Here is a 21,798-nt window from a genome sequence, read left to right on the forward strand (position 1 = left end):
ATGCTAAAGAATGGATATAAGGAAAAGAAGCAGCGCAGCAGGTCCGCATGCGTTCGGCGCGATCCGGGCGAGTTCCCTCAGTCGGGCCGGGAGAAAAGGGAAACTCCGAGGGTGAAAGGCGCGGGGAAAGAGAGGAAAAAAAAAAAAAAAAAAGGGGTGCAACACGAGGACTTCCCAGGAGGTCACCCATCCTAGTACTACTCTCGCCCAAGCACGCTTAACTTCGGAGTTCTGACGGGATCCGGTGCATTAGTGCTGGTATGATCGCACCCGACATGGTGATGCTAAAGAATGGATATAAGGAAAAGAAGCAGCGCAGCAGGTCCGCATGCGTTCGGCGCGATCCGGGCGAGTTCCCTCGGTCGGGCCGGGAGAAAAGGGAAACTCCGAGGGTGAAAGGCGCGGGGAAAGAGAGGAAAAAAAAAAAAAAAAAAGGGGTGCAACACGAGGACTTCCCAGGAGGTCACCCATCCTAGTACTACTCTCGCCCAAGCACGCTTAACTTCGGAGTTCTGATGGGATCCGGTGCATTAGTGCTGGTATGATCGCACCCGACATGGTGATGCTAAAGAATGGATATAAGGAAAAGAAGCAGCGCAGCAGGTCCGCATGCGTTCGGCGCGATCCGGGCAGCGGCATCGATGCACCGGCCCACCGAGCGAGTTCCCTCGGTCGGGCCGGGAGAAAAGGGAAACTCCGAGGGTGAAAGGCGCGGGGAAAGAGAGGAAAAAAAAAAAAAAAAAGGGGTGCAACACGAGGACTTCCCAGGAGGTCACCCATCCTAGTACTACTCTCGCCCAAGCACGCTTAACTTCGGAGTTCTGATGGGATCCGGTGCATTAGTGCTGGTATGATCGCACCCGACATGGTGATGCTAAAGAATGGATATAAGGAAAAGAAGCAGCGCAGCAGGTTCGCATGCGTTCGGCGCGATCCGGGCGAGTTCCCTCAGTCGGGCCGGGAGAAAAGGGAAACTCCGAGGGTGAAAGGCGCGGGGAAAGAGAGGAAAAAAAAAAAAAAAAAGGGGTGCAACACGAGGACTTCCCAGGAGGTCACCCATCCTAGTACTACTCTCGCCCAAGCACGCTTAACTTCGGAGTTCTGATGGGATCCGGTGCATTAGTGCTGGTATGATCGCACCCGACATGGTGATGCTAAAGAATGGATATAAGGAAAAGAAGCAGCGCAGCAGGTCCGCATGCGTTCGGCGCGATCCGGGCAGCGGCATCGATGCACCGGCCCACCGAGCGAGTTCCCTCGGTCGGGCCGGGAGAAAAGGGAAACTCCGAGGGTGAAAGGCGCGGGGAAAGAGAGGAAAAAAAAAAAAAAAAAAAAGGGTGCAACACGAGGACTTCCCAGGAGGTCACCCATCCTAGTACTACTCTCGCCCAAGCACGCTTAACTTCGGAGTTCTGATGGGATCCGGTGCATTAGTGCTGGTATGATCACACCCGACATGGTGATGCTAAAGAATGGATATAAGGAAAAGAAGCAGCGCAGCAGGTCCGCATGCGTTCGGCGCGATCCGGGCGAGTTCCCTCGGTCGGGCCGGGAGAAAAGGGAAACTCCGAGGGTGAACGGCGCGGGGAAAGAGAGGAAAAAAAAAAAAAAAAAAGGGGTGCAACACGAGGACTTCCCAGGAGGTCACCCATCCTAGTACTACTCTCGCCCAAGCACGCTTAACTTCGGAGTTCTGATGGGATCCGGTGCATTAGTGCTGGTATGATCGCACCCGACATGGTGATGCTAAAGAATGGATATAAGGAAAAGAAGCAGCGCAGCAGGTCCGCATGCGTTCGGCGCGATCCGGGCAGCGGCATCGATGCACCGGCCCACCGAGCGAGTTCCCTCGGTCGGGCCGGGAGAAAAGGGAAACTCCGAGGGTGAAAGGCGCGGGGAAAGAGAGGAAAAAAAAAAAAAAAAAAAAGGGTGCAACACGAGGACTTCCCAGGAGGTCACCCATCCTAGTACTACTCTCGCCCAAGCACGCTTAACTTCGGAGTTCTGATGGGATCCGGTGCATTAGTGCTGGTATGATCGCACCCGACATGGTGATGCTAAAGAATGGATATAAGGAAAAGAAGCAGCGCAGCAGGTCCGCATGCGTTCGGCGCGATCCGGGCGAGTTCCCTCGGTCGGGCCGGGAGAAAAGGGAAACTATGAGGGTGAACGGCGCGGGGAAAGAGAGGAAAAAAAAAAAAAAAAAAAGGGGTGCAACACGAGGACTTCCCAGGAGGTCACCCATCCTAGTACTACTCTCGCCCAAGCACGCTTAACATCGGAGTTCTGATGGGATCCGGTGCATTAGTGCTGGTATGATCGCACCCGACATGGTGATGCTAAAGAATGGATATAAGGAAAAGAAGCAGCGCAGCAGGTCCGCATGCGTTCGGCGCGATCCGGGCAGCGGCATCGATGCACCGGCCCACCGAGCGAGTTCCCTCGGTCGGGCCGGGAGAAAAGGGAAACTCCGAGGGTGAAAGGCGCGGGGAAAGAGAGGAAAAAAAAAAAAAAAAAAAGGGTGCAACACGAGGACTTCCCAGGAGGTCACCCATCCTAGTACTACTCTCGCCCAAGCACGCTTAACTTCGGAGTTCTGATGGGATCCGGTGCATTCGTGCTGGTATGATCGCACCCGACATGGTGATGCTAAAGAATGGATATAAGGAAAAGAAGCAGCGCAGCAGGTTCGCATGCGTTCGGCGCGATCCGGGCGAGTTCCCTCAGTCGGGCCGGGAGAAAAGGGAAACTCCGAGGGTGAAAGGCGCGGGGAAAGAGAGGAAAAAAAAAAAAAAAAAAGGGGTGCAACACGAGGACTTCCCAGGAGGTCACCCATCCTAGTACTACTCTCGCCCAAGCACGCTTAACTTCGGAGTTCTGATGGGATCCGGTGCATTAGTGCTGGTATGATCGCACCCGACATGGTGATGCTAAAGAATGGATATAAGGAAAAGAAGCAGCGCAGCAGGTCCGCATGCGTTCGGCGCGATCCGGGCGAGTTCCCTCGGTCGGGCCGGGAGAAAAGGGAAACTCCGAGGGTGAAAGGCGCGGGGAAAGAGAGGAAAAAAAAAAAAAAAAAAGGGGTGCAACACGAGGACTTCCCAGGAGGTCACCCATCCTAGTACTACTCTCGCCCAAGCACGCTTAACTTCGGAGTTCTGATGGGATCCGGTGCATTAGTGCTGGTATGATCGCACCCGACATGGTGATGCTAAAGAATGGATATAAGGAAAAGAAGCAGCGCAGCAGGTCCGCATGCGTTCGGCGCGATCCGGGCAGCGGCATCGATGCACCGGCCCACCGAGCGAGTTCCCTCGGTCGGGCCGGGAGAAAAGGGAAACTCCGAGGGTGAAAGGCGCGGGGAAAGAGAGGAAAAAAAAAAAAAAAAAAGGGGTGCAACACGAGGACTTCCCAGGAGGTCACCCATCCTAGTACTACTCTCGCCCAAGCACGCTTAACTTCGGAGTTCTGATGGGATCCGGTGCATTAGTGCTGGTATGATCGCACCCGACATGGTGATGCTAAAGAATGGATATAAGGAAAAGAAGCAGCGCAGCAGGTCCGCATGCGTTCGGCGCGATCCGGGCGAGTTCCCTCAGTCGGGCCGGGAGAAAAGGGAAACTCCGAGGGTGAAAGGCGCGGGGAAAGAGAGGAAAAAAAAAAAAAAAAAAGGGGTGCAACACGAGGACTTCCCAGGAGGTCACCCATCCTAGTACTACTCTCGCCCAAGCACGCTTAACTTCGGAGTTCTGATGGGATCCGGTGCATTAGTGCTGGTATGATCGCACCCGACATGGTGATGCTAAAGAATGGATATAAGGAAAAGAAGCAGCGCAGCAGGTCCGCATGCGTTCGGCGCGATCCGGGCAGCGGCATCGATGCACCGGCCCACCGAGCGAGTTCCCTCGGTCGGGCCGGGAGAAAAGGGAAACTCCGAGGGTGAAAGGCGCGGGGAAAGAGAGGAAAAAAAAAAAAAAAAAAAAGGTGCAACACGAGGACTTCCCAGGAGGTCACCCATCCTAGTACTACTCTCGCCCAAGCACGCTTAACTTCGGAGTTCTGATGGGATCCGGTGCATTAGTGCTGGTATGATCGCACCCGACATGGTGATGCTAAAGAATGGATATAAGGAAAAGAAGCAGCGCAGCAGGTCCGCATGCGTTCGGCGCGATCCGGGCGAGTTCCCTCGGTCGGGCCGGGAGAAAAGGGAAACTCCGAGGGTGAACGGCGCGGGGAAAGAGAGGAAAAAAAAAAAAAAAAAAGGGGTGCAACACGAGGACTTCCCAGGAGGTCACCCATCCTAGTACTACTCTCGCCCAAGCACGCTTAACTTCGGAGTTCTGATGGGATCCGGTGCATTAGTGCTGGTATGATCGCACCCGACATGGTGATGCTAAAGAATGGATATAAGGAAAAGAAGCAGCGCAGCAGGTCCGCATGCGTTCGGCGCGATCCGGGCAGCGGCATCGATGCACCGGCCCACCGAGCGAGTTCCCTCGGTCGGGCCGGGAGAAAAGGGAAACTCCGAGGGTGAAAGGCGCGGGGAAAGAGAGGAAAAAAAAAAAAAAAAAAAAGGGTGCAACACGAGGACTTCCCAGGAGGTCACCCATCCTAGTACTACTCTCGCCCAAGCACGCTTAACTTCGGAGTTCTGATGGGATCCGGTGCATTAGTGCTGGTATGATCGCACCCGACATGGTGATGCTAAAGAATGGATATAAGGAAAAGAAGCAGCGCAGCAGGTCCGCATGCGTTCGGCGCGATCCGGGCGAGTTCCCTCGGTCGGGCCGGGAGAAAAGGGAAACTATGAGGGTGAACGGCGCGGGGAAAGAGAGGAAAAAAAAAAAAAAAAAAAGGGGTGCAACACGAGGACTTCCCAGGAGGTCACCCATCCTAGTACTACTCTCGCCCAAGCACGCTTAACATCGGAGTTCTGATGGGATCCGGTGCATTAGTGCTGGTATGATCGCACCCGACATGGTGATGCTAAAGAATGGATATAAGGAAAAGAAGCAGCGCAGCAGGTCCGCATGCGTTCGGCGCGATCCGGGCAGCGGCATCGATGCACCGGCCCACCGAGCGAGTTCCCTCGGTCGGGCCGGGAGAAAAGGGAAACTCCGAGGGTGAAAGGCGCGGGGAAAGAGAGGAAAAAAAAAAAAAAAAAAAGGGTGCAACACGAGGACTTCCCAGGAGGTCACCCATCCTAGTACTACTCTCGCCCAAGCACGCTTAACTTCGGAGTTCTGATGGGATCCGGTGCATTCGTGCTGGTATGATCGCACCCGACATGGTGATGCTAAAGAATGGATATAAGGAAAAGAAGCAGCGCAGCAGGTTCGCATGCGTTCGGCGCGATCCGGGCGAGTTCCCTCAGTCGGGCCGGGAGAAAAGGGAAACTCCGAGGGTGAAAGGCGCGGGGAAAGAGAGGAAAAAAAAAAAAAAAAAAGGGGTGCAACACGAGGACTTCCCAGGAGGTCACCCATCCTAGTACTACTCTCGCCCAAGCACGCTTAACTTCGGAGTTCTGATGGGATCCGGTGCATTAGTGCTGGTATGATCGCACCCGACATGGTGATGCTAAAGAATGGATATAAGGAAAAGAAGCAGCGCAGCAGGTCCGCATGCGTTCGGCGCGATCCGGGCGAGTTCCCTCGGTCGGGCCGGGAGAAAAGGGAAACTCCGAGGGTGAAAGGCGCGGGGAAAGAGAGGAAAAAAAAAAAAAAAAAAGGGGTGCAACACGAGGACTTCCCAGGAGGTCACCCATCCTAGTACTACTCTCGCCCAAGCACGCTTAACTTCGGAGTTCTGATGGGATCCGGTGCATTAGTGCTGGTATGATCGCACCCGACATGGTGATGCTAAAGAATGGATATAAGGAAAAGAAGCAGCGCAGCAGGTCCGCATGCGTTCGGCGCGATCCGGGCAGCGGCATCGATGCACCGGCCCACCGAGCGAGTTCCCTCGGTCGGGCCGGGAGAAAAGGGAAACTCCGAGGGTGAAAGGCGCGGGGAAAGAGAGGAAAAAAAAAAAAAAAAAAGGGGTGCAACACGAGGACTTCCCAGGAGGTCACCCATCCTAGTACTACTCTCGCCCAAGCACGCTTAACTTCGGAGTTCTGATGGGATCCGGTGCATTAGTGCTGGTATGATCGCACCCGACATGGTGATGCTAAAGAATGGATATAAGGAAAAGAAGCAGCGCAGCAGGTCCGCATGCGTTCGGCGCGATCCGGGCGAGTTCCCTCAGTCGGGCCGGGAGAAAAGGGAAACTCCGAGGGTGAAAGGCGCGGGGAAAGAGAGGAAAAAAAAAAAAAAAAAAGGGGTGCAACACGAGGACTTCCCAGGAGGTCACCCATCCTAGTACTACTCTCGCCCAAGCACGCTTAACTTCGGAGTTCTGATGGGATCCGGTGCATTAGTGCTGGTATGATCGCACCCGACATGGTGATGCTAAAGAATGGATATAAGGAAAAGAAGCAGCGCAGCAGGTCCGCATGCGTTCGGCGCGATCCGGGCAGCGGCATCGATGCACCGGCCCACCGAGCGAGTTCCCTCGGTCGGGCCGGGAGAAAAGGGAAACTCCGAGGGTGAAAGGCGCGGGGAAAGAGAGGAAAAAAAAAAAAAAAAAAAAGGTGCAACACGAGGACTTCCCAGGAGGTCACCCATCCTAGTACTACTCTCGCCCAAGCACGCTTAACTTCGGAGTTCTGATGGGATCCGGTGCATTAGTGCTGGTATGATCGCACCCGACATGGTGATGCTAAAGAATGGATATAAGGAAAAGAAGCAGCGCAGCAGGTCCGCATGCGTTCGGCGCGATCCGGGCGAGTTCCCTCGGTCGGGCCGGGAGAAAAGGGAAACTCCGAGGGTGAACGGCGCGGGGAAAGAGAGGAAAAAAAAAAAAAAAAAAAGGGGTGCAACACGAGGACTTCCCAGGAGGTCACCCATCCTAGTACTACTCTCGCCCAAGCACGCTTAACTTCGGAGTTCTGATGGGATCCGGTGCATTAGTGCTGGTATGATCGCACCCGACATGGTGATGCTAAAGAATGGATATAAGGAAAAGAAGCAGCGCAGCAGGTCCGCATGCGTTCGGCGCGATCCGGGCGAGTTCCCTCGGTCGGGCCGGGAGAAAAGGGAAACTCCGAGGGTGAAAGGCGCGGGGAAAGAGAGGAAAAAAAAAAAAAAAAAAAGGGGTGCAACACGAGGACTTCCCAGGAGGTCACCCATCCTAGTACTACTCTCGCCCAAGCACGCTTAACTTCGGAGTTCTGATGGGATCCGGTGCATTAGTGCTGGTATGATCGCACCCGACATCGTGATGCTAAAGAATGGATATAAGGAAAAGAAGCAGCGCAGCAGGTCCGCATGCGTTCGGCGCGATCCGGGCAGCGGCATCGATGCACCGGCCCACCGAGCGAGTTCCCTCGGTCGGGCCGGGAGAAAAGGGAAACTCCGAGGGTGAAAGGCGCGGGGAAAGAGAGGAAAAAAAAAAAAAAAAAAAAGGGTGCAACACGAGGACTTCCCAGGAGGTCACCCATCCTAGTACTACTCTCGCCCAACCACGCTTAACTTCGGAGTTCTGATGGGATCCGGTGCATTAGTGCTGGTATGATCGCACCCGACATGGTGATGCTAAAGAATGGATATAAGGAAAAGAAGCAGCGCAGCAGGTCCGCATGCGTTCGGCGCGATCCGGGCGAGTTCCCTCGGTCGGGCCGGGAGAAAAGGGAAACTATGAGGGTGAACGGCGCGGGGAAAGAGAGGAAAAAAAAAAAAAAAAAAGGGGTGCAACACGAGGACTTCCCAGGAGGTCACCCATCCTAGTACTACTCTCGCCCAAGCACGCTTAACATCGGAGTTCTGATGGGATCCGGTGCATTAGTGCTGGTATGATCGCACCCGACATGGTGATGCTAAAGAATGGATATAAGGAAAAGAAGCAGCGCAGCAGGTCCGCATGCGTTCGGCGCGATCCGGGCAGCGGCATCGATGCACCGGCCCACCGAGCGAGTTCCCTCGGTCGGGCCGGGAGAAAAGGGAAACTCCGAGGGTGAAAGGCGCGGGGAAAGAGAGGAAAAAAAAAAAAAAAAAAAGGGTGCAACACGAGGACTTCCCAGGAGGTCACCCATCCTAGTACTACTCTCGCCCAAGCACGCTTAACTTGGGAGTTCTGATGGGATCCGGTGCATTAGTGCTGGTATGATCGCACCCGACATGGTGATGCTAAAGAATGGATATAAGGAAAAGAAGCAGCGCAGCAGGTTCGCATGCGTTCGGCGCGATCCGGGCGAGTTCCCTCACTCGGGCCGGGAGAAAAGGGAAACTCCGAGGGTGAAAGGCGCGGGGAAAGAGAGGAAAAAAAAAAAAAAAAAGGGGTGCAACACGAGGACTTCGCAGGAGGTCACCCATCCTAGTACTACTCTCGCCCAAGCACGCTTAACTTCGGAGTTCTGATGGGATCCGGTGCATTAGTGCTGGTATGATCGCACCCGACATGGTGATGCTAAAGAATGGATATAAGGAAAAGAAGCAGCGCAGCAGGTCCGCATGCGTTCGGCGCGATCCGGGCAGCGGCATCGATGCACCGGCCCACCGAGCGAGTTCCCTCGGTCGGGCCGGGAGAAAAGGGAAACTCCGAGGGTGAAAGGCGCGGGGAAAGAGAGGAAAAAAAAAAAAAAAAAAAAAGGGTGCAACACGAGGACTTCCCAGGAGGTCACCCATCCTAGTACTACTCTCGCCCAAGCACGCTTAACTTCGGAGTTCTGATGGGATCCGGTGCATTAGTGCTGGTATGATCACACCCGACATGGTGATGCTAAAGAATGGATATAAGGAAAAGAAGCAGCGCAGCAGGTCCGCATGCGTTCGGCGCGATCCGGGCGAGTTCCCTCGGTCGGGCCGGGAGAAAAGGGAAACTCCGAGGGTGAACGGCGCGGGGAAAGAGAGGAAAAAAAAAAAAAAAAAAGGGGTGCAACACGAGGACTTCCCAGGAGGTCACCCATCCTAGTACTACTCTCGCCCAAGCACGCTTAACTTCGGAGTTCTGATGGGATCCGGTGCATTAGTGCTGGTATGATCGCACCCGACATGGTGATGCTAAAGAATGGATATAAGGAAAAGAAGCAGCGCAGCAGGTCCGCATGCGTTCGGCGCGATCCGGGCAGCGGCATCGATGCACCGGCCCACCGAGCGAGTTCCCTCGGTCGGGCCGGGAGAAAAGGGAAACTCCGAGGGTGAAAGGCGCGGGGAAAGAGAGGAAAAAAAAAAAAAAAAAAAAAGGGTGCAACACGAGGACTTCCCAGGAGGTCACCCATCCTAGTACTACTCTCGCCCAAGCACGCTTAACTTCGGAGTTCTGATGGGATCCGGTGCATTAGTGCTGGTATGATCGCACCCGACATGGTGATGCTAAAGAATGGATATAAGGAAAAGAAGCAGCGCAGCAGGTCCGCATGCGTTCGGCGCGATCCGGGCGAGTTCCCTCGGTCGGGCCGGGAGAAAAGGGAAACTATGAGGGTGAACGGCGCGGGGAAAGAGAGGAAAAAAAAAAAAAAAAAAAGGGGTGCAACACGAGGACTTCCCAGGAGGTCACCCATCCTAGTACTACTCTCGCCCAAGCACGCTTAACATCGGAGTTCTGATGGGATCCGGTGCATTAGTGCTGGTATGATCGCACCCGACATGGTGATGCTAAAGAATGGATATAAGGAAAAGAAGCAGCGCAGCAGGTCCGCATGCGTTCGGCGCGATCCGGGCAGCGGCATCGATGCACCGGCCCACCGAGCGAGTTCCCTCGGTCGGGCCGGGAGAAAAGGGAAACTCCGAGGGTGAAAGGCGCGGGGAAAGAGAGGAAAAAAAAAAAAAAAAAAAGGGTGCAACACGAGGACTTCCCAGGAGGTCACCCATCCTAGTACTACTCTCGCCCAAGCACGCTTAACTTCGGAGTTCTGATGGGATCCGGTGCATTCGTGCTGGTATGATCGCACCCGACATGGTGATGCTAAAGAATGGATATAAGGAAAAGAAGCAGCGCAGCAGGTTCGCATGCGTTCGGCGCGATCCGGGCGAGTTCCCTCAGTCGGGCCGGGAGAAAAGGGAAACTCCGAGGGTGAAAGGCGCGGGGAAAGAGAGGAAAAAAAAAAAAAAAAAAGGGGTGCAACACGAGGACTTCCCAGGAGGTCACCCATCCTAGTACTACTCTCGCCCAAGCACGCTTAACTTCGGAGTTCTGATGGGATCCGGTGCATTAGTGCTGGTATGATCGCACCCGACATGGTGATGCTAAAGAATGGATATAAGGAAAAGAAGCAGCGCAGCAGGTCCGCATGCGTTCGGCGCGATCCGGGCGAGTTCCCTCGGTCGGGCCGGGAGAAAAGGGAAACTCCGAGGGTGAAAGGCGCGGGGAAAGAGAGGAAAAAAAAAAAAAAAAAAAAAGGGTGCAACACGAGGACTTCCCAGGAGGTCACCCATCCTAGTACTACTCTCGCCCAAGCACGCTTAACTTCGGAGTTCTGATGGGATCCGGTGCATTAGTGCTGGTATGATCGCACCCGACATGGTGATGCTAAAGAATGGATATAAGGAAAAGAAGCAGCGCAGCAGGTCCGCATGCGTTCGGCGCGATCCGGGCGAGTTCCCTCGGTCGGGCCGGGAGAAAAGGGAAACTCCGAGGGTGAAAGGCGCGGGGAAAGAGAGGAAAAAAAAAAAAAAAAAAGGGTGCAACACGAGGACTTCCCAGGAGGTCACCCATCCTAGTACTACTCTCGCCCAAGCACGCTTAACTTCGGAGTTCTGATGGGATCCGGTGCATTAGTGCTGGTATGATCGCACCCGACATGGTGATGCTAAAGAATGGATATAAGGAAAAGAAGCAGCGCAGCAGGTCCGCATGCGTTCGGCGCGATCCGGGCAGCGGCATCGATGCACCGGCCCACCGAGCGAGTTCCCTCGGTCGGGCCGGGAGAAAAGGGAAACTCCGAGGGTGAAAGGCGCGGGGAAAGAGAGGAAAAAAAAAAAAAAAAAAAGGGTGCAACACGAGGACTTCCCAGGAGGTCACCCATCCTAGTACTACTCTCGCCCAAGCACGCTTAACTTCGGAGTTCTGATGGGATCCGGTGCATTAGTGCTGGTATGATCGCACCCGACATGGTGATGCTAAAGAATGGATATAAGGAAAAGAAGCAGCGCAGCAGGTTCGCATGCGTTCGGCGCGATCCGGGCGAGTTCCCTCAGTCGGGCCGGGAGAAAAGGGAAACTCCGAGGGTGAAAGGCGCGGGGAAAGAGAGGAAAAAAAAAAAAAAAAAAGGGGTGCAACACGAGGACTTCCCAGGAGGTCACCCATCCTAGTACTACTCTCGCCCAAGCACGCTTAACTTCGGAGTTCTGATGGGATCCGGTGCATTAGTGCTGGTATGATCGCACCCGACATGGTGATGCTAAAGAATGGATATAAGGAAAAGAAGCAGCGCAGCAGGTCCGCATGCGTTCGGCGCGATCCGGGCAGCGGCATCGATGCACCGGCCCACCGAGCGAGTTCCCTCGGTCGGGCCGGGAGAAAAGGGAAACTCCGAGGGTGAAAGGCGCGGGGAAAGAGAGGAAAAAAAAAAAAAAAAAAAGGGTGCAACACGAGGACTTCCCAGGAGGTCACCCATCCTAGTACTACTCTCGCCCAAGCACGCTTAACTTCGGAGTTCTGATGGGATCCGGTGCATTAGTGCTGGTATGATCGCACCCGACATGGTGATGCTAAAGAATGGATATAAGGAAAAGAAGCAGCGCAGCAGGTCCGCATGCGTTCGGCGCGATCCGGGCAGCGGCATCGATGCACCGGCCCACCGAGCGAGTTCCCTCAGTCGGGCCGGGAGAAAAGGGAAACTCCGAGGGTGAAAGGCGCGGGGAAAGAGAGGAAAAAAAAAAAAAAAAAAAGGGTGCAACACGAGGACTTCCCAGGAGGTCACCCATCCTAGTACTACTCTCGCCCAAGCACGCTTAACTTCGGAGTTCTGATGGGATCCGGTGCATTAGTGCTGGTATGATCGCACCCGACATGGTGATGCTAAAGAATGGATATAAGGAAAAGAAGCAGCGCAGCAGGTCCGCATGCGTTCGGCGCGATCCGGGCGAGTTCCCTCGGTCGGGCCGGGAGAAAAGGGAAACTATGAGGGTGAACGGCGCGGGGAAAGAGAGGAAAAAAAAAAAAAAAAAAAGGGGTGCAACACGAGGACTTCCCAGGAGGTCACCCATCCTAGTACTACTCTCGCCCAAGCACGCTTAACATCGGAGTTCTGATGGGATCCGGTGCATTAGTGCTGGTATGATCGCACCCGACATGGTGATGCTAAAGAATGGATATAAGGAAAAGAAGCAGCGCAGCAGGTCCGCATGCGTTCGGCGCGATCCGGGCAGCGGCATCGATGCACCGGCCCACCGAGCGAGTTCCCTCGGTCGGGCCGGGAGAAAAGGGAAACTCCGAGGGTGAAAGGCGCGGGGAAAGAGAGGAAAAAAAAAAAAAAAAAAAGGGTGCAACACGAGGACTTCCCAGGAGGTCACCCATCCTAGTACTACTCTCGCCCAAGCACGCTTAACTTCGGAGTTCTGATGGGATCCGGTGCATTCGTGCTGGTATGATCGCACCCGACATGGTGATGCTAAAGAATGGATATAAGGAAAAGAAGCAGCGCAGCAGGTTCGCATGCGTTCGGCGCGATCCGGGCGAGTTCCCTCGGTCGGGCCGGGAGAAAAGGGAAACTCCGAGGGTGAAAGGCGCGGGGAAAGAGAGGAAAAAAAAAAAAAAAAAAAGGGGTGCAACACGAGGACTTCCCAGGAGGTCACCCATCCTAGTACTACTCTCGCCCAAGCACGCTTAACTTCGGAGTTCTGATGGGATCCGGTGCATTAGTGCTGGTATGATCGCACCCGACATGGTGATGCTAAAGAATGGATATAAGGAAAAGAAGCAGCGCAGCAGGTCCGCATGCGTTCGGCGCGATCCGGGCAGCGGCATCGATGCACCGGCCCACCGAGCGAGTTCCCTCGGTCGGGCCGGGAGAAAAGGGAAACTCCGAGGGTGAAAGGCGCGGGGAAAGAGAGGAAAAAAAAAAAAAAAAAAAAGGGTGCAACACGAGGACTTCCCAGGAGGTCACCCATCCTAGTACTACTCTCGCCCAAGCACGCTTAACTTCGGAGTTCTGATGGGATCCGGTGCATTAGTGCTGGTATGATCGCACCCGACATGGTGATGCTAAAGAATGGATATAAGGAAAAGAAGCAGCGCAGCAGGTCCGCATGCGTTCGGCGCGATCCGGGCGAGTTCCCTCGGTCGGGCCGGGAGAAAAGGGAAACTATGAGGGTGAACGGCGCGGGGAAAGAGAGGAAAAAAAAAAAAAAAAAAGGGGTGCAACACGAGGACTTCCCAGGAGGTCACCCATCCTAGTACTACTCTCGCCCAAGCACGCTTAACATCGGAGTTCTGATGGGATCCGGTGCATTAGTGCTGGTATGATCGCACCCGACATGGTGATGCTAAAGAATGGATATAAGGAAAAGAAGCAGCGCAGCAGGTCCGCATGCGTTCGGCGCGATCCGGGCAGCGGCATCGATGCACCGGCCCACCGAGCGAGTTCCCTCGGTCGGGCCGGGAGAAAAGGGAAACTCCGAGGGTGAAAGGCGCGGGGAAAGAGAGGAAAAAAAAAAAAAAAAAAAGGGTGCAACACGAGGACTTCCCAGGAGGTCACCCATCCTAGTACTACTCTCGCCCAAGCACGCTTAACTTCGGAGTTCTGATGGGATCCGGTGCATTAGTGCTGGTATGATCGCACCCGACATGGTGATGCTAAAGAATGGATATAAGGAAAAGAAGCAGCGCAGCAGGTTCGCATGCGTTCGGCGCGATCCGGGCGAGTTCCCTCAGTCGGGCCGGGAGAAAAGGGAAACTCCGAGGGTGAAAGGCGCGGGGAAAGAGAGGAAAAAAAAAAAAAAAAAGGGGTGCAACACGAGGACTTCCCAGGAGGTCACCCATCCTAGTACTACTCTCGCCCAAGCACGCTTAACTTCGGAGTTCTGATGGGATCCGGTGCATTAGTGCTGGTATGATCGCACCCGACATGGTGATGCTAAAGAATGGATATAAGGAAAAGAAGCAGCGCAGCAGGTCCGCATGCGTTCGGCGCGATCCGGGCAGCGGCATCGATGCACCGGCCCACCGAGCGAGTTCCCTCGGTCGGGCCGGGAGAAAAGGGAAACTCCGAGGGTGAAAGGCGCGGGGAAAGAGAGGAAAAAAAAAAAAAAAAAAAAGGGTGCAACACGAGGACTTCCCAGGAGGTCACCCATCCTAGTACTACTCTCGCCCAAGCACGCTTAACTTCGGAGTTCTGATGGGATCCGGTGCATTAGTGCTGGTATGATCACACCCGACATGGTGATGCTAAAGAATGGATATAAGGAAAAGAAGCAGCGCAGCAGGTCCGCATGCGTTCGGCGCGATCCGGGCGAGTTCCCTCGGTCGGGCCGGGAGAAAAGGGAAACTCCGAGGGTGAACGGCGCGGGGAAAGAGAGGAAAAAAAAAAAAAAAAAAAGGGGTGCAACACGAGGACTTCCCAGGAGGTCACCCATCCTAGTACTACTCTCGCCCAAGCACGCTTAACATCGGAGTTCTGATGGGATCCGGTGCATTAGTGCTGGTATGATCGCACCCGACATGGTGATGCTAAAGAATGGATATAAGGAAAAGAAGCAGCGCAGCAGGTCCGCATGCGTTCGGCGCGATCCGGGCGAGTTCCCTCGGTCGGGCCGGGAGAAAAGGGAAACTCCGAGGGTGAACGGCGCGGGGAAAGAGAGGAAAAAAAAAAAAAAAAAAAGGGGTGCAACACGAGTACTTCCCAGGAGGTCACCCATCCTAGTACTACTCTCGCCCAAGCACGCTTAACATCGGAGTTCTGATGGGATCCGGTGTATTAGTGCTGGTATGATCGCACCCGACATGGTGATGCTAAAGAATGGATATAAGGAAAAGAAGCAGCGCAGCAGGTTCGCATGCGTTCGGCGCGATCCGGGCGAGTTCCCTCAGTCGGGCCGGGAGAAAAGGGAAACTCCGAGGGTGAAAGGCGCGGGGAAAGAGAGGAAAAAAAAAAAAAAAAAAAGGGGTGCAACACGAGGACTTCCCAGGAGGTCACCCATCCTAGTACTACTCTCGCCCAAGCACGCTTAACTTCGGAGTTCTGATGGGATCCGGTGCATTAGTGCTGGTATGATCGCACCCGACATGGTGATGCTAAAGAATGGATATAAGGAAAAGAAGCAGCGCAGCAGGTCCGCATGCGTTCGGCGCGATCCGGGCGAGTTCCCTCGGTCGGGCCGGGAGAAAAGGGAAACTCCGAGGGTGAAAGGCGCGGGGAAAGAGAGGAAAAAAAAAAAAAAAAAAAAAGGGTGCAACACGAGGACTTCCCAGGAGGTCACCCATCCTAGTACTACTCTCGCCCAAGCACGCTTAACTTCGGAGTTCTGATGGGATCCGGTGCATTAGTGCTGGTATGATCGCACCCGACATGGTGATGCTAAAGAATGGATATAAGGAAAAGAAGCAGCGCAGCAGGTCCGCATGCGTTCGGCGCGATCCGGGCGAGTTCCCTCGGTCGGGCCGGGAGAAAAGGGAAACTATGAGGGTGAACGGCGCGGGGAAAGAGAGGAAAAAAAAAAAAAAAAAAGGGGTGCAACACGAGGACTTCCCAGGAGGTCACCCATCCTAGTACTACTCTCGCCCAAGCACGCTTAACATCGGAGTTCTGATGGGATCCGGTGCATTAGTGCTGGTATGATCGCACCCGACATGGTGATGCTAAAGAATGGATATAAGGAAAAGAAGCAGCGCAGCAGGTCCGCATGCGTTCGGCGCGATCCGGGCAGCGGCATCGATGCACCGGCCCACCGAGCGAGTTCCCTCGGTCGGGCCGGGAGAAAAGGGAAACTCCGAGGGTGAAAGGCGCGGGGAAAGAGAGGAAAAAAAAAAAAAAAAAAGGGTGCAACACGAGGACTTCCCAGGAGGTCACCCATCCTAGTACTACTCTCGCCCAAGCACGCTTAACTTCGGAGTTCTGATGGGATCCGGTGCATTCGTGCTGGTATGATCGCACCCGACATGGTGATGCTAAAGAATGGATATAAGGAAAAGAAGCAGCGCAGCAGGTTCGCATGCGTTCGGCGCGATCCGGGCGAGTTCCCTCAGTCGGGCCGGGAGAAAAGGGAAACTCCGAGGGTGAAAGGCGCGGGGAAAGAGAGGAAAAAAAAAAAAAAAAAGGGGTGCAACACGAGGACTTCCCAGGAGGTCACCCATCCTAGTACTACTCTCGCCCAAGCACGCTTAACTTCGGAGTTCTGATGGGATCCGGTGCATTAGTGCTGGTATGATCGCACCCGACATGGTGATGCTAAAGAATGGATATAAGGAAAAGAAGCAGCGCAGCAGGTCCGCATGCGTTCGGCGCGATCCGGGCGAGTTCCCTCGGTCGGGCCGGGAGAAAAGGGAAACTCCGAGGGTGAAAGGCGCGGGGAAAGAGAGGAAAAAAAAAAAAAAAAAAAAAGGGTGCAACACGAGGACTTCCCAGGAGGTCACCCATCCTAGTACTACTCTCGCCCAAGCACGCTTAACTTCGGAGTTCTGATGGGATCCGGTGCATTAGTGCTGGTATGATCGCACCCGACATGGTGATGCTAAAGAATGGATATAAGGAAAAGAAGCAGCGCAGCAGGTCCGCATGCGTTCGGCGCGATCCGGGCGAGTTCCCTCGGTCGGGCCGGGAGAAAAGGGAAACTCCGAGGGTGAAAGGCGCGGGGAAAGAGAGGAAAAAAAAAAAAAAAAAAGGGTGCAACACGAGGACTTCCCAGGAGGTCACCCATCCTAGTACTACTCTCGCCCAAGCACGCTTAACTTCGGAGTTCTGATGGGATCCGGTGCATTAGTGCTGGTATGATCACACCCGACATGGTGATGCTAAAGAATGGATATAAGGAAAAGAAGCAGCGCAGCAGGTCCGCATGCGTTCGGCGCGATCCGGGCGAGTTCCCTCGGTCGGGCCGGGAGAAAAGGGAAACTCCGAGGGTGAAAGGCGCGGGGAAAGAGAGGAAAAAAAAAAAAAAAAAAGGGTGCAACACGAGGACTTCCCAGGAGGTCACCCATCCTAGTACTACTCTCGCCCAAGCACGCTTAACTTCGGAGTTCTGATGGGATCCGGTGCATTAGTGCTGGTATGATCGCACCCGACATGGTGATGCTAAAGAATGGATATAAGGAAAAGAAGCAGCGCAGCAGGTTCGCATGCGTTCGGCGCGATCCGGGCGAGTTCCCTCAGTCGGGCCGGGAGAAAAGGGAAACTCCGAGGGTGAAAGGCGCGGGGAAAGAGAGGAAAAAAAAAAAAAAAAAGGGGTGCAACACGAGGACTTCCCAGGAGGTCACCCATCCTAGTACTACTCTCGCCCAAGCACGCTTAACTTCGGAGTTCTGATGGGATCCGGTGCATTAGTGCTGGTATGATCGCACCCGACATGGTGATGCTAAAGAATGGATATAAGGAAAAGAAGCAGCGCAGCAGGTCCGCATGCGTTCGGCGCGATCCGGGCAGCGGCATCGATGCACCGGCCCACCGAGCGAGTTCCCTCGGTCGGGCCGGGAGAAAAGGGAAACTCCGAGGGTGAAAGGCGCGGGGAAAGAGAGGAAAAAAAAAAAAAAAAAAGGGTGCAACACGAGGACTTCCCAGGAGGTCACCCATCCTAGTACTACTCTCGCCCAAGCACGCTTAACTTCGGAGTTCTGATGGGATCCGGTGCATTAGTGCTGGTATGATCGCACCCGACATGGTGATGCTAAAGAATGGATATAAGGAAAAGAAGCAGCGCAGCAGGTCCGCATGCGTTCGGCGCGATCCGGGCAGCGGCATCGATGCACCGGCCCACCGAGCGAGTTCCCTCAGTCGGGCCGGGAGAAAAGGGAAACTCCGAGGGTGAAAGGCGCGAGGAAAGAGAGGAAAAAAAAAAAAAAAAAAAGGGTGCAACACGAGGACTTCCCAGGAGGTCACCCATCCTAGTACTACTCTCGCCCAAGCACGCTTAACTTCGGAGTTCTGATGGGATCCGGTGCATTAGTGCTGGTATGATCGCACCCGACATGGTGATGCTAAAGAATGGATATAAGGAAAAGAAGCAGCGCAGCAGGTCCGCATGCGTTCGGCGCGATCCGGGCGAGTTCCCTCGGTCGGGCCGGGAGAAAAGGGAAACTATGAGGGTGAACGGCGCGGGGAAAGAGAGGAAAAAAAAAAAAAAAAAAGGGGTGCAACACGAGGACTTCCCAGGAGGTCACCCATCCTAGTACTACTCTCGCCCAAGCACGCTTAACATCGGAGTTCTGATGGGATCCGGTGCATTAGTGCTGGTATGATCGCACCCGACATGGTGATGCTAAAGAATGGATATAAGGAAAAGAAGCAGCGCAGCAGGTCCGCATGCGTTCGGCGCGATCCGGGCAGCGGCATCGATGCACCGGCCCACCGAGCGAGTTCCCTCGGTCGGGCCGGGAGAAAAGGGAAACTCCGAGGGTGAAAGGCGCGGGGAAAGAGAGGAAAAAAAAAAAAAAAAAAAGGGTGCAACACGAGGACTTCCCAGGAGGTCACCCATCCTAGTACTACTCTCGCCCAAGCACGCTTAACTTCGGAGTTCTGATGGGATCCGGTGCATTCGTGCTGGTATGATCGCACCCGACATGGTGATGCTAAAGAATGGATATAAGGAAAAGAAGCAGCGCAGCAGGTTCGCATGCGTTCGGCGCGATCCGGGCGAGTTCCCTCAGTCGGGCCGGGAGAAAAGGGAAACTCCGAGGGTGAAAGGCGCGGGGAAAGAGAGGAAAAAAAAAAAAAAAAAAGGGGTGCAACACGAGGACTTCCCAGGAGGTCACCCATCCTAGTACTACTCTCGCCCAAGCACGCTTAACTTCGGAGTTCTGATGGGATCCGGTGCATTAGTGCTGGTATGATCGCACCCGACATGGTGATGCTAAAGAATGGATATAAGGAAAAGAAGCAGCGCAGCAGGTCCGCATGCGTTCGGCGCGATCCGGGCAGCGGCATCGATGCACCGGCCCACCGAGCGAGTTCCCTCGGTCGGGCCGGGAGAAAAGGGAAACTCCGAGGGTGAAAGGCGCGGGGAAAGAGAGGAAAAAAAAAAAAAAAAAAAGGGTGCAACACGAGGACTTCCCAGGAGGTCACCCATCCTAGTACTACTCTCGCCCAAGCACGCTTAACTTCGGAGTTCTGATGGGATCCGGTGCATTAGTGCTGGTATGATCGCACCCGACATGGTGATGCTAAAGAATGGATATAAGGAAAAGAAGCAGCGCAGCAGGTCCGCATGCGTTCGGCGCGATCCGGGCAGCGGCATCGATGCACCGGCCCACCGAGCGAGTTCCCTCGGTCGGGCCGGGAGAAAAGGGAAACTCCGAGGGTGAAAGGCGCGGGGAAAGAGAGGAAAAAAAAAAAAAAAAAAGGGTGCAACACGAGGACTTCCCAGGAGGTCACCCATCCTAGTACTACTCTCGCCCAAGCACGCTTAACTTCGGAGTTCTGATGGGATCCGGTGCATTAGTGCTGGTATGATCGCACCCGACATGGTGATGCTAAAGAATGGATATAAGGAAAAGAAGCAGCGCAGCAGGTCCGCATGCGTTCGGCGCGATCCGGGCGAGTTCCCTCGGTCGGGCCGGGAGAAAAGGGAAACTCCGAGGGTGAAAGGCGCGGGGAAAGAGAGGAAAAAAAAAAAAAAAAAAAGGGTGCAACACGAGGACTTCCCAGGAGGTCACCCATCCTAGTACTACTCTCGCCCAAGCACGCTTAACTTCGGAGTTCTGATGGGATCCGGTGCATTAGTGCTGGTATGATCGCACCCGACATGGTGATGCTAAAGAATGGATATAAGGAAAAGAAGCAGCGCAGCAGGTCCGCATGCGTTCGGCGCGATCCGGGCAGCGGCATCGATGCACCGGCCCACCGAGCGAGTTCCCTCGGTCGGGCCGGGAGAAAAGGGAAACTCCGAGGGTGAAAGGCGCGGGGAAAGAGAGGAAAAAAAAAAAAAAAAAAAGGGTGCAACACGAGGACTTCCCAGGAGGTCACCCATCCTAGTACTACTCTCGCCCAAGCACGCTTAACTTCGGAGTTCTGATGGGATCCGGTGCATTAGTGCTGGTATGATCGCACCCGACATGGTGATGCTAAAGAATGGATATAAGGAAAAGAAGCAGCGCAGCAGGTTCGCATGCGTTCGGCGCGATCCGGGCGAGTTCCCTCAGTCGGGCCGGGAGAAAAGGGAAACTCCGAGGGTGAAAGGCGCGGGGAAAGAGAGGAAAAAAAAAAAAAAAAGGGGTGCAACACGAGGACTTCCCAGGAGGTCACCCATCCTAGTACTACTCTCGCCCAAGCACGCTTAACTTCGGAGTTTTGATGGGATCCGGTGCATTAGTGCTGGTATGATCGCACCCGACATGGTGATGCTAAAGAATGGATATAAGGAAAAGAAGCAGCGCAGCAGGTCCGCATGCGTTCGGCGCGATCCGGGCAGCGGCATCGATGCACCGGCCCACCGAGCGAGTTCCCTCGGTCGGGCCGGGAGAAAAGGGAAACTCCGAGGGTGAAAGGCGCGGGGAAAGAGAGGAAAAAAAAAAAAAAAAAAGGGTGCAACACGAGGACTTCCCAGGAGGTCACCCATCCTAGTACTACTCTCGCCCAAGCACGCTTAACTTCGGAGTTCTGATGGGATCCGGTGCATTAGTGCTGGTATGATCGCACCCGACATGGTGATGCTAAAGAATGGATATAAGGAAAAGAAGCAGCGCAGCAGGTCCGCATGCGTTCGGCGCGATCCGGGCGAGTTCCCTCGGTCGGGCCGGGAGAAAAGGGAAACTCCGAGGGTGAAAGGCGCGGGGAAAGAGAGGAAAAAAAAAAAAAAAAAAAGGGTGCAACACGAGGACTTCCCAGGAGGTCACCCATCCTAGTACTACTCTCGCCCAAGCACGCTTAACTTCGGAGTTCTGATGGGATCCGGTGCATTAGTGCTGGTATGATCGCACCCGACATGGTGATGCTAAAGAATGGATATAAGGAAAAGAAGCAGCGCAGCAGGTCCGCATGCGTTCGGCGCGATCCGGGCAGCGGCATCGATGCACCGGCCCACCGAGCGAGTTCCCTCGGTCGGGCCGGGAGAAAAGGGAAACTCCGAGGGTGAAAGGCGCGGGGAAAGAGAGGAAAAAAAAAAAAAAAAAAAGGGTGCAACACGAGGACTTCCCAGGAGGTCACCCATCCTAGTACTACTCTCGCCCAAGCACGCTTAACTTCGGAGTTTTGATGGGATCCGGTGCATTAGTGCTGGTATGATCGCACCCGACATGGTGATGCTAAAGAATGGATATAAGGAAAAGAAGCAGCGCAGCAGGTCCGCATGCGTTCGGCGCGATCCGGGCAGCGGCATCGATGCACCGGCCCACCGAGCGAGTTCCCTCGGTCGGGCCGGGAGAAAAGGGAAACTCCGAGGGTGAAAGGCGCGGGGAAAGAGAGGAAAAAAAAAAAAAAAAAAGGGTGCAACACGAGGACTTCCCAGGAGGTCACCCATCCTAGTACTACTCTCGCCCAAGCACGCTTAACTTCGGAGTTCTGATGGGATCCGGTGCATTAGTGCTGGTATGATCGCACCCGACATGGTGATGCTAAAGAATGGATATAAGGAAAAGAAGCAGCGCAGCAGGTTCGCATGCGTTCGGCGCGATCCG

The 21,798-nt window shown here is 54.5% G+C and overlaps 74 non-coding genes across 74 annotated transcripts; all 74 read right to left on the minus strand.

Annotated features, from left to right (window-relative positions):
• Positions 1-153: 153 nt before the first annotated feature.
• On the minus strand, positions 154-272 carry LOC132801275 (5S ribosomal RNA). The gene has a single exon (XR_009636391.1). It is a non-coding gene; the product is annotated as a 5S ribosomal RNA (ribosomal RNA).
• Positions 273-434: 162 nt separating this feature from the next.
• LOC132802187 (5S ribosomal RNA) lies at positions 435-553 on the minus strand. Its single transcript, XR_009637310.1, has one exon. It is a non-coding gene; the product is annotated as a 5S ribosomal RNA (ribosomal RNA).
• A 190-nt stretch (positions 554-743) lies between these two features.
• LOC132802198 (5S ribosomal RNA) lies at positions 744-862 on the minus strand. Its single transcript, XR_009637321.1, has one exon. It is a non-coding gene; the product is annotated as a 5S ribosomal RNA (ribosomal RNA).
• Positions 863-1,023: 161 nt separating this feature from the next.
• Positions 1,024-1,142, minus strand: LOC132802209 (5S ribosomal RNA). Its single transcript, XR_009637332.1, has one exon. It is a non-coding gene; the product is annotated as a 5S ribosomal RNA (ribosomal RNA).
• Positions 1,143-1,334: 192 nt separating this feature from the next.
• Positions 1,335-1,453, minus strand: LOC132801402 (5S ribosomal RNA). The gene has a single exon (XR_009636518.1). It is a non-coding gene; the product is annotated as a 5S ribosomal RNA (ribosomal RNA).
• Positions 1,454-1,615: 162 nt separating this feature from the next.
• LOC132802220 (5S ribosomal RNA) lies at positions 1,616-1,734 on the minus strand. Its single transcript, XR_009637343.1, has one exon. It is a non-coding gene; the product is annotated as a 5S ribosomal RNA (ribosomal RNA).
• A 192-nt stretch (positions 1,735-1,926) lies between these two features.
• LOC132801036 (5S ribosomal RNA) lies at positions 1,927-2,045 on the minus strand. The gene has a single exon (XR_009636152.1). It is a non-coding gene; the product is annotated as a 5S ribosomal RNA (ribosomal RNA).
• A 163-nt stretch (positions 2,046-2,208) lies between these two features.
• On the minus strand, positions 2,209-2,327 carry LOC132801631 (5S ribosomal RNA). Its single transcript, XR_009636751.1, has one exon. It is a non-coding gene; the product is annotated as a 5S ribosomal RNA (ribosomal RNA).
• Positions 2,328-2,518: 191 nt separating this feature from the next.
• Positions 2,519-2,637, minus strand: LOC132801947 (5S ribosomal RNA). Its single transcript, XR_009637068.1, has one exon. It is a non-coding gene; the product is annotated as a 5S ribosomal RNA (ribosomal RNA).
• Positions 2,638-2,799: 162 nt separating this feature from the next.
• LOC132802232 (5S ribosomal RNA) lies at positions 2,800-2,918 on the minus strand. The gene has a single exon (XR_009637355.1). It is a non-coding gene; the product is annotated as a 5S ribosomal RNA (ribosomal RNA).
• Positions 2,919-3,080: 162 nt separating this feature from the next.
• Positions 3,081-3,199, minus strand: LOC132802243 (5S ribosomal RNA). Its single transcript, XR_009637366.1, has one exon. It is a non-coding gene; the product is annotated as a 5S ribosomal RNA (ribosomal RNA).
• A 191-nt stretch (positions 3,200-3,390) lies between these two features.
• LOC132802254 (5S ribosomal RNA) lies at positions 3,391-3,509 on the minus strand. Its single transcript, XR_009637377.1, has one exon. It is a non-coding gene; the product is annotated as a 5S ribosomal RNA (ribosomal RNA).
• A 162-nt stretch (positions 3,510-3,671) lies between these two features.
• On the minus strand, positions 3,672-3,790 carry LOC132802265 (5S ribosomal RNA). The gene has a single exon (XR_009637389.1). It is a non-coding gene; the product is annotated as a 5S ribosomal RNA (ribosomal RNA).
• A 191-nt stretch (positions 3,791-3,981) lies between these two features.
• On the minus strand, positions 3,982-4,100 carry LOC132801489 (5S ribosomal RNA). The gene has a single exon (XR_009636605.1). It is a non-coding gene; the product is annotated as a 5S ribosomal RNA (ribosomal RNA).
• A 162-nt stretch (positions 4,101-4,262) lies between these two features.
• LOC132802276 (5S ribosomal RNA) lies at positions 4,263-4,381 on the minus strand. The gene has a single exon (XR_009637400.1). It is a non-coding gene; the product is annotated as a 5S ribosomal RNA (ribosomal RNA).
• A 192-nt stretch (positions 4,382-4,573) lies between these two features.
• Positions 4,574-4,692, minus strand: LOC132801037 (5S ribosomal RNA). Its single transcript, XR_009636153.1, has one exon. It is a non-coding gene; the product is annotated as a 5S ribosomal RNA (ribosomal RNA).
• A 163-nt stretch (positions 4,693-4,855) lies between these two features.
• Positions 4,856-4,974, minus strand: LOC132801632 (5S ribosomal RNA). Its single transcript, XR_009636752.1, has one exon. It is a non-coding gene; the product is annotated as a 5S ribosomal RNA (ribosomal RNA).
• Positions 4,975-5,165: 191 nt separating this feature from the next.
• On the minus strand, positions 5,166-5,284 carry LOC132802766 (5S ribosomal RNA). The gene has a single exon (XR_009637871.1). It is a non-coding gene; the product is annotated as a 5S ribosomal RNA (ribosomal RNA).
• Positions 5,285-5,446: 162 nt separating this feature from the next.
• Positions 5,447-5,565, minus strand: LOC132802287 (5S ribosomal RNA). Its single transcript, XR_009637411.1, has one exon. It is a non-coding gene; the product is annotated as a 5S ribosomal RNA (ribosomal RNA).
• A 162-nt stretch (positions 5,566-5,727) lies between these two features.
• LOC132802298 (5S ribosomal RNA) lies at positions 5,728-5,846 on the minus strand. Its single transcript, XR_009637422.1, has one exon. It is a non-coding gene; the product is annotated as a 5S ribosomal RNA (ribosomal RNA).
• Positions 5,847-6,037: 191 nt separating this feature from the next.
• LOC132802309 (5S ribosomal RNA) lies at positions 6,038-6,156 on the minus strand. Its single transcript, XR_009637433.1, has one exon. It is a non-coding gene; the product is annotated as a 5S ribosomal RNA (ribosomal RNA).
• Positions 6,157-6,318: 162 nt separating this feature from the next.
• On the minus strand, positions 6,319-6,437 carry LOC132802320 (5S ribosomal RNA). The gene has a single exon (XR_009637444.1). It is a non-coding gene; the product is annotated as a 5S ribosomal RNA (ribosomal RNA).
• Positions 6,438-6,628: 191 nt separating this feature from the next.
• LOC132801490 (5S ribosomal RNA) lies at positions 6,629-6,747 on the minus strand. The gene has a single exon (XR_009636606.1). It is a non-coding gene; the product is annotated as a 5S ribosomal RNA (ribosomal RNA).
• A 163-nt stretch (positions 6,748-6,910) lies between these two features.
• On the minus strand, positions 6,911-7,029 carry LOC132802331 (5S ribosomal RNA). The gene has a single exon (XR_009637455.1). It is a non-coding gene; the product is annotated as a 5S ribosomal RNA (ribosomal RNA).
• Positions 7,030-7,192: 163 nt separating this feature from the next.
• On the minus strand, positions 7,193-7,311 carry LOC132802343 (5S ribosomal RNA). The gene has a single exon (XR_009637467.1). It is a non-coding gene; the product is annotated as a 5S ribosomal RNA (ribosomal RNA).
• A 192-nt stretch (positions 7,312-7,503) lies between these two features.
• LOC132801981 (5S ribosomal RNA) lies at positions 7,504-7,622 on the minus strand. The gene has a single exon (XR_009637102.1). It is a non-coding gene; the product is annotated as a 5S ribosomal RNA (ribosomal RNA).
• A 162-nt stretch (positions 7,623-7,784) lies between these two features.
• LOC132801633 (5S ribosomal RNA) lies at positions 7,785-7,903 on the minus strand. The gene has a single exon (XR_009636753.1). It is a non-coding gene; the product is annotated as a 5S ribosomal RNA (ribosomal RNA).
• Positions 7,904-8,094: 191 nt separating this feature from the next.
• On the minus strand, positions 8,095-8,213 carry LOC132801872 (5S ribosomal RNA). The gene has a single exon (XR_009636993.1). It is a non-coding gene; the product is annotated as a 5S ribosomal RNA (ribosomal RNA).
• Positions 8,214-8,374: 161 nt separating this feature from the next.
• LOC132801460 (5S ribosomal RNA) lies at positions 8,375-8,493 on the minus strand. The gene has a single exon (XR_009636576.1). It is a non-coding gene; the product is annotated as a 5S ribosomal RNA (ribosomal RNA).
• Positions 8,494-8,686: 193 nt separating this feature from the next.
• On the minus strand, positions 8,687-8,805 carry LOC132801403 (5S ribosomal RNA). Its single transcript, XR_009636519.1, has one exon. It is a non-coding gene; the product is annotated as a 5S ribosomal RNA (ribosomal RNA).
• A 162-nt stretch (positions 8,806-8,967) lies between these two features.
• On the minus strand, positions 8,968-9,086 carry LOC132802354 (5S ribosomal RNA). Its single transcript, XR_009637478.1, has one exon. It is a non-coding gene; the product is annotated as a 5S ribosomal RNA (ribosomal RNA).
• Positions 9,087-9,279: 193 nt separating this feature from the next.
• Positions 9,280-9,398, minus strand: LOC132801038 (5S ribosomal RNA). The gene has a single exon (XR_009636154.1). It is a non-coding gene; the product is annotated as a 5S ribosomal RNA (ribosomal RNA).
• A 163-nt stretch (positions 9,399-9,561) lies between these two features.
• LOC132801634 (5S ribosomal RNA) lies at positions 9,562-9,680 on the minus strand. Its single transcript, XR_009636754.1, has one exon. It is a non-coding gene; the product is annotated as a 5S ribosomal RNA (ribosomal RNA).
• A 191-nt stretch (positions 9,681-9,871) lies between these two features.
• Positions 9,872-9,990, minus strand: LOC132802878 (5S ribosomal RNA). Its single transcript, XR_009637983.1, has one exon. It is a non-coding gene; the product is annotated as a 5S ribosomal RNA (ribosomal RNA).
• A 162-nt stretch (positions 9,991-10,152) lies between these two features.
• On the minus strand, positions 10,153-10,271 carry LOC132802365 (5S ribosomal RNA). Its single transcript, XR_009637489.1, has one exon. It is a non-coding gene; the product is annotated as a 5S ribosomal RNA (ribosomal RNA).
• Positions 10,272-10,435: 164 nt separating this feature from the next.
• LOC132801040 (5S ribosomal RNA) lies at positions 10,436-10,554 on the minus strand. The gene has a single exon (XR_009636156.1). It is a non-coding gene; the product is annotated as a 5S ribosomal RNA (ribosomal RNA).
• Positions 10,555-10,715: 161 nt separating this feature from the next.
• LOC132801041 (5S ribosomal RNA) lies at positions 10,716-10,834 on the minus strand. The gene has a single exon (XR_009636157.1). It is a non-coding gene; the product is annotated as a 5S ribosomal RNA (ribosomal RNA).
• Positions 10,835-11,025: 191 nt separating this feature from the next.
• LOC132801042 (5S ribosomal RNA) lies at positions 11,026-11,144 on the minus strand. The gene has a single exon (XR_009636158.1). It is a non-coding gene; the product is annotated as a 5S ribosomal RNA (ribosomal RNA).
• Positions 11,145-11,306: 162 nt separating this feature from the next.
• Positions 11,307-11,425, minus strand: LOC132802376 (5S ribosomal RNA). The gene has a single exon (XR_009637500.1). It is a non-coding gene; the product is annotated as a 5S ribosomal RNA (ribosomal RNA).
• A 191-nt stretch (positions 11,426-11,616) lies between these two features.
• Positions 11,617-11,735, minus strand: LOC132801043 (5S ribosomal RNA). Its single transcript, XR_009636159.1, has one exon. It is a non-coding gene; the product is annotated as a 5S ribosomal RNA (ribosomal RNA).
• A 191-nt stretch (positions 11,736-11,926) lies between these two features.
• Positions 11,927-12,045, minus strand: LOC132801044 (5S ribosomal RNA). Its single transcript, XR_009636160.1, has one exon. It is a non-coding gene; the product is annotated as a 5S ribosomal RNA (ribosomal RNA).
• A 163-nt stretch (positions 12,046-12,208) lies between these two features.
• On the minus strand, positions 12,209-12,327 carry LOC132801635 (5S ribosomal RNA). The gene has a single exon (XR_009636755.1). It is a non-coding gene; the product is annotated as a 5S ribosomal RNA (ribosomal RNA).
• A 191-nt stretch (positions 12,328-12,518) lies between these two features.
• On the minus strand, positions 12,519-12,637 carry LOC132802989 (5S ribosomal RNA). Its single transcript, XR_009638095.1, has one exon. It is a non-coding gene; the product is annotated as a 5S ribosomal RNA (ribosomal RNA).
• A 163-nt stretch (positions 12,638-12,800) lies between these two features.
• On the minus strand, positions 12,801-12,919 carry LOC132802387 (5S ribosomal RNA). Its single transcript, XR_009637511.1, has one exon. It is a non-coding gene; the product is annotated as a 5S ribosomal RNA (ribosomal RNA).
• Positions 12,920-13,111: 192 nt separating this feature from the next.
• On the minus strand, positions 13,112-13,230 carry LOC132801045 (5S ribosomal RNA). Its single transcript, XR_009636161.1, has one exon. It is a non-coding gene; the product is annotated as a 5S ribosomal RNA (ribosomal RNA).
• Positions 13,231-13,392: 162 nt separating this feature from the next.
• On the minus strand, positions 13,393-13,511 carry LOC132801636 (5S ribosomal RNA). Its single transcript, XR_009636756.1, has one exon. It is a non-coding gene; the product is annotated as a 5S ribosomal RNA (ribosomal RNA).
• A 191-nt stretch (positions 13,512-13,702) lies between these two features.
• LOC132801046 (5S ribosomal RNA) lies at positions 13,703-13,821 on the minus strand. The gene has a single exon (XR_009636162.1). It is a non-coding gene; the product is annotated as a 5S ribosomal RNA (ribosomal RNA).
• Positions 13,822-13,982: 161 nt separating this feature from the next.
• LOC132802398 (5S ribosomal RNA) lies at positions 13,983-14,101 on the minus strand. The gene has a single exon (XR_009637522.1). It is a non-coding gene; the product is annotated as a 5S ribosomal RNA (ribosomal RNA).
• A 192-nt stretch (positions 14,102-14,293) lies between these two features.
• Positions 14,294-14,412, minus strand: LOC132801404 (5S ribosomal RNA). The gene has a single exon (XR_009636520.1). It is a non-coding gene; the product is annotated as a 5S ribosomal RNA (ribosomal RNA).
• A 163-nt stretch (positions 14,413-14,575) lies between these two features.
• On the minus strand, positions 14,576-14,694 carry LOC132801637 (5S ribosomal RNA). The gene has a single exon (XR_009636757.1). It is a non-coding gene; the product is annotated as a 5S ribosomal RNA (ribosomal RNA).
• A 163-nt stretch (positions 14,695-14,857) lies between these two features.
• Positions 14,858-14,976, minus strand: LOC132801829 (5S ribosomal RNA). The gene has a single exon (XR_009636950.1). It is a non-coding gene; the product is annotated as a 5S ribosomal RNA (ribosomal RNA).
• Positions 14,977-15,139: 163 nt separating this feature from the next.
• LOC132802409 (5S ribosomal RNA) lies at positions 15,140-15,258 on the minus strand. The gene has a single exon (XR_009637533.1). It is a non-coding gene; the product is annotated as a 5S ribosomal RNA (ribosomal RNA).
• Positions 15,259-15,422: 164 nt separating this feature from the next.
• Positions 15,423-15,541, minus strand: LOC132801047 (5S ribosomal RNA). The gene has a single exon (XR_009636163.1). It is a non-coding gene; the product is annotated as a 5S ribosomal RNA (ribosomal RNA).
• Positions 15,542-15,703: 162 nt separating this feature from the next.
• On the minus strand, positions 15,704-15,822 carry LOC132801638 (5S ribosomal RNA). Its single transcript, XR_009636758.1, has one exon. It is a non-coding gene; the product is annotated as a 5S ribosomal RNA (ribosomal RNA).
• Positions 15,823-16,012: 190 nt separating this feature from the next.
• Positions 16,013-16,131, minus strand: LOC132800889 (5S ribosomal RNA). The gene has a single exon (XR_009636005.1). It is a non-coding gene; the product is annotated as a 5S ribosomal RNA (ribosomal RNA).
• A 161-nt stretch (positions 16,132-16,292) lies between these two features.
• Positions 16,293-16,411, minus strand: LOC132802420 (5S ribosomal RNA). The gene has a single exon (XR_009637544.1). It is a non-coding gene; the product is annotated as a 5S ribosomal RNA (ribosomal RNA).
• Positions 16,412-16,575: 164 nt separating this feature from the next.
• LOC132801048 (5S ribosomal RNA) lies at positions 16,576-16,694 on the minus strand. Its single transcript, XR_009636164.1, has one exon. It is a non-coding gene; the product is annotated as a 5S ribosomal RNA (ribosomal RNA).
• Positions 16,695-16,855: 161 nt separating this feature from the next.
• LOC132801405 (5S ribosomal RNA) lies at positions 16,856-16,974 on the minus strand. The gene has a single exon (XR_009636521.1). It is a non-coding gene; the product is annotated as a 5S ribosomal RNA (ribosomal RNA).
• A 161-nt stretch (positions 16,975-17,135) lies between these two features.
• On the minus strand, positions 17,136-17,254 carry LOC132801049 (5S ribosomal RNA). The gene has a single exon (XR_009636165.1). It is a non-coding gene; the product is annotated as a 5S ribosomal RNA (ribosomal RNA).
• Positions 17,255-17,415: 161 nt separating this feature from the next.
• LOC132802431 (5S ribosomal RNA) lies at positions 17,416-17,534 on the minus strand. Its single transcript, XR_009637555.1, has one exon. It is a non-coding gene; the product is annotated as a 5S ribosomal RNA (ribosomal RNA).
• A 190-nt stretch (positions 17,535-17,724) lies between these two features.
• Positions 17,725-17,843, minus strand: LOC132801051 (5S ribosomal RNA). The gene has a single exon (XR_009636167.1). It is a non-coding gene; the product is annotated as a 5S ribosomal RNA (ribosomal RNA).
• A 191-nt stretch (positions 17,844-18,034) lies between these two features.
• LOC132801052 (5S ribosomal RNA) lies at positions 18,035-18,153 on the minus strand. Its single transcript, XR_009636168.1, has one exon. It is a non-coding gene; the product is annotated as a 5S ribosomal RNA (ribosomal RNA).
• A 162-nt stretch (positions 18,154-18,315) lies between these two features.
• Positions 18,316-18,434, minus strand: LOC132801639 (5S ribosomal RNA). Its single transcript, XR_009636759.1, has one exon. It is a non-coding gene; the product is annotated as a 5S ribosomal RNA (ribosomal RNA).
• Positions 18,435-18,625: 191 nt separating this feature from the next.
• Positions 18,626-18,744, minus strand: LOC132801000 (5S ribosomal RNA). Its single transcript, XR_009636116.1, has one exon. It is a non-coding gene; the product is annotated as a 5S ribosomal RNA (ribosomal RNA).
• A 162-nt stretch (positions 18,745-18,906) lies between these two features.
• LOC132802442 (5S ribosomal RNA) lies at positions 18,907-19,025 on the minus strand. The gene has a single exon (XR_009637566.1). It is a non-coding gene; the product is annotated as a 5S ribosomal RNA (ribosomal RNA).
• Positions 19,026-19,216: 191 nt separating this feature from the next.
• On the minus strand, positions 19,217-19,335 carry LOC132801053 (5S ribosomal RNA). The gene has a single exon (XR_009636169.1). It is a non-coding gene; the product is annotated as a 5S ribosomal RNA (ribosomal RNA).
• A 190-nt stretch (positions 19,336-19,525) lies between these two features.
• LOC132801054 (5S ribosomal RNA) lies at positions 19,526-19,644 on the minus strand. Its single transcript, XR_009636170.1, has one exon. It is a non-coding gene; the product is annotated as a 5S ribosomal RNA (ribosomal RNA).
• A 162-nt stretch (positions 19,645-19,806) lies between these two features.
• Positions 19,807-19,925, minus strand: LOC132801055 (5S ribosomal RNA). The gene has a single exon (XR_009636171.1). It is a non-coding gene; the product is annotated as a 5S ribosomal RNA (ribosomal RNA).
• Positions 19,926-20,116: 191 nt separating this feature from the next.
• Positions 20,117-20,235, minus strand: LOC132801056 (5S ribosomal RNA). The gene has a single exon (XR_009636172.1). It is a non-coding gene; the product is annotated as a 5S ribosomal RNA (ribosomal RNA).
• A 160-nt stretch (positions 20,236-20,395) lies between these two features.
• Positions 20,396-20,514, minus strand: LOC132801823 (5S ribosomal RNA). The gene has a single exon (XR_009636944.1). It is a non-coding gene; the product is annotated as a 5S ribosomal RNA (ribosomal RNA).
• A 190-nt stretch (positions 20,515-20,704) lies between these two features.
• Positions 20,705-20,823, minus strand: LOC132801057 (5S ribosomal RNA). The gene has a single exon (XR_009636173.1). It is a non-coding gene; the product is annotated as a 5S ribosomal RNA (ribosomal RNA).
• Positions 20,824-20,985: 162 nt separating this feature from the next.
• On the minus strand, positions 20,986-21,104 carry LOC132801058 (5S ribosomal RNA). The gene has a single exon (XR_009636174.1). It is a non-coding gene; the product is annotated as a 5S ribosomal RNA (ribosomal RNA).
• Positions 21,105-21,295: 191 nt separating this feature from the next.
• LOC132801847 (5S ribosomal RNA) lies at positions 21,296-21,414 on the minus strand. The gene has a single exon (XR_009636968.1). It is a non-coding gene; the product is annotated as a 5S ribosomal RNA (ribosomal RNA).
• A 190-nt stretch (positions 21,415-21,604) lies between these two features.
• Positions 21,605-21,723, minus strand: LOC132801059 (5S ribosomal RNA). The gene has a single exon (XR_009636175.1). It is a non-coding gene; the product is annotated as a 5S ribosomal RNA (ribosomal RNA).
• Between the last annotated feature and the right edge of the window lie 75 nt (positions 21,724-21,798).

This window comes from Ziziphus jujuba, chromosome 2, assembly GCF_031755915.1.
Source record: "Ziziphus jujuba cultivar Dongzao chromosome 2, ASM3175591v1".
Classification (NCBI taxonomy): domain Eukaryota; kingdom Viridiplantae; phylum Streptophyta; class Magnoliopsida; order Rosales; family Rhamnaceae; genus Ziziphus; species Ziziphus jujuba.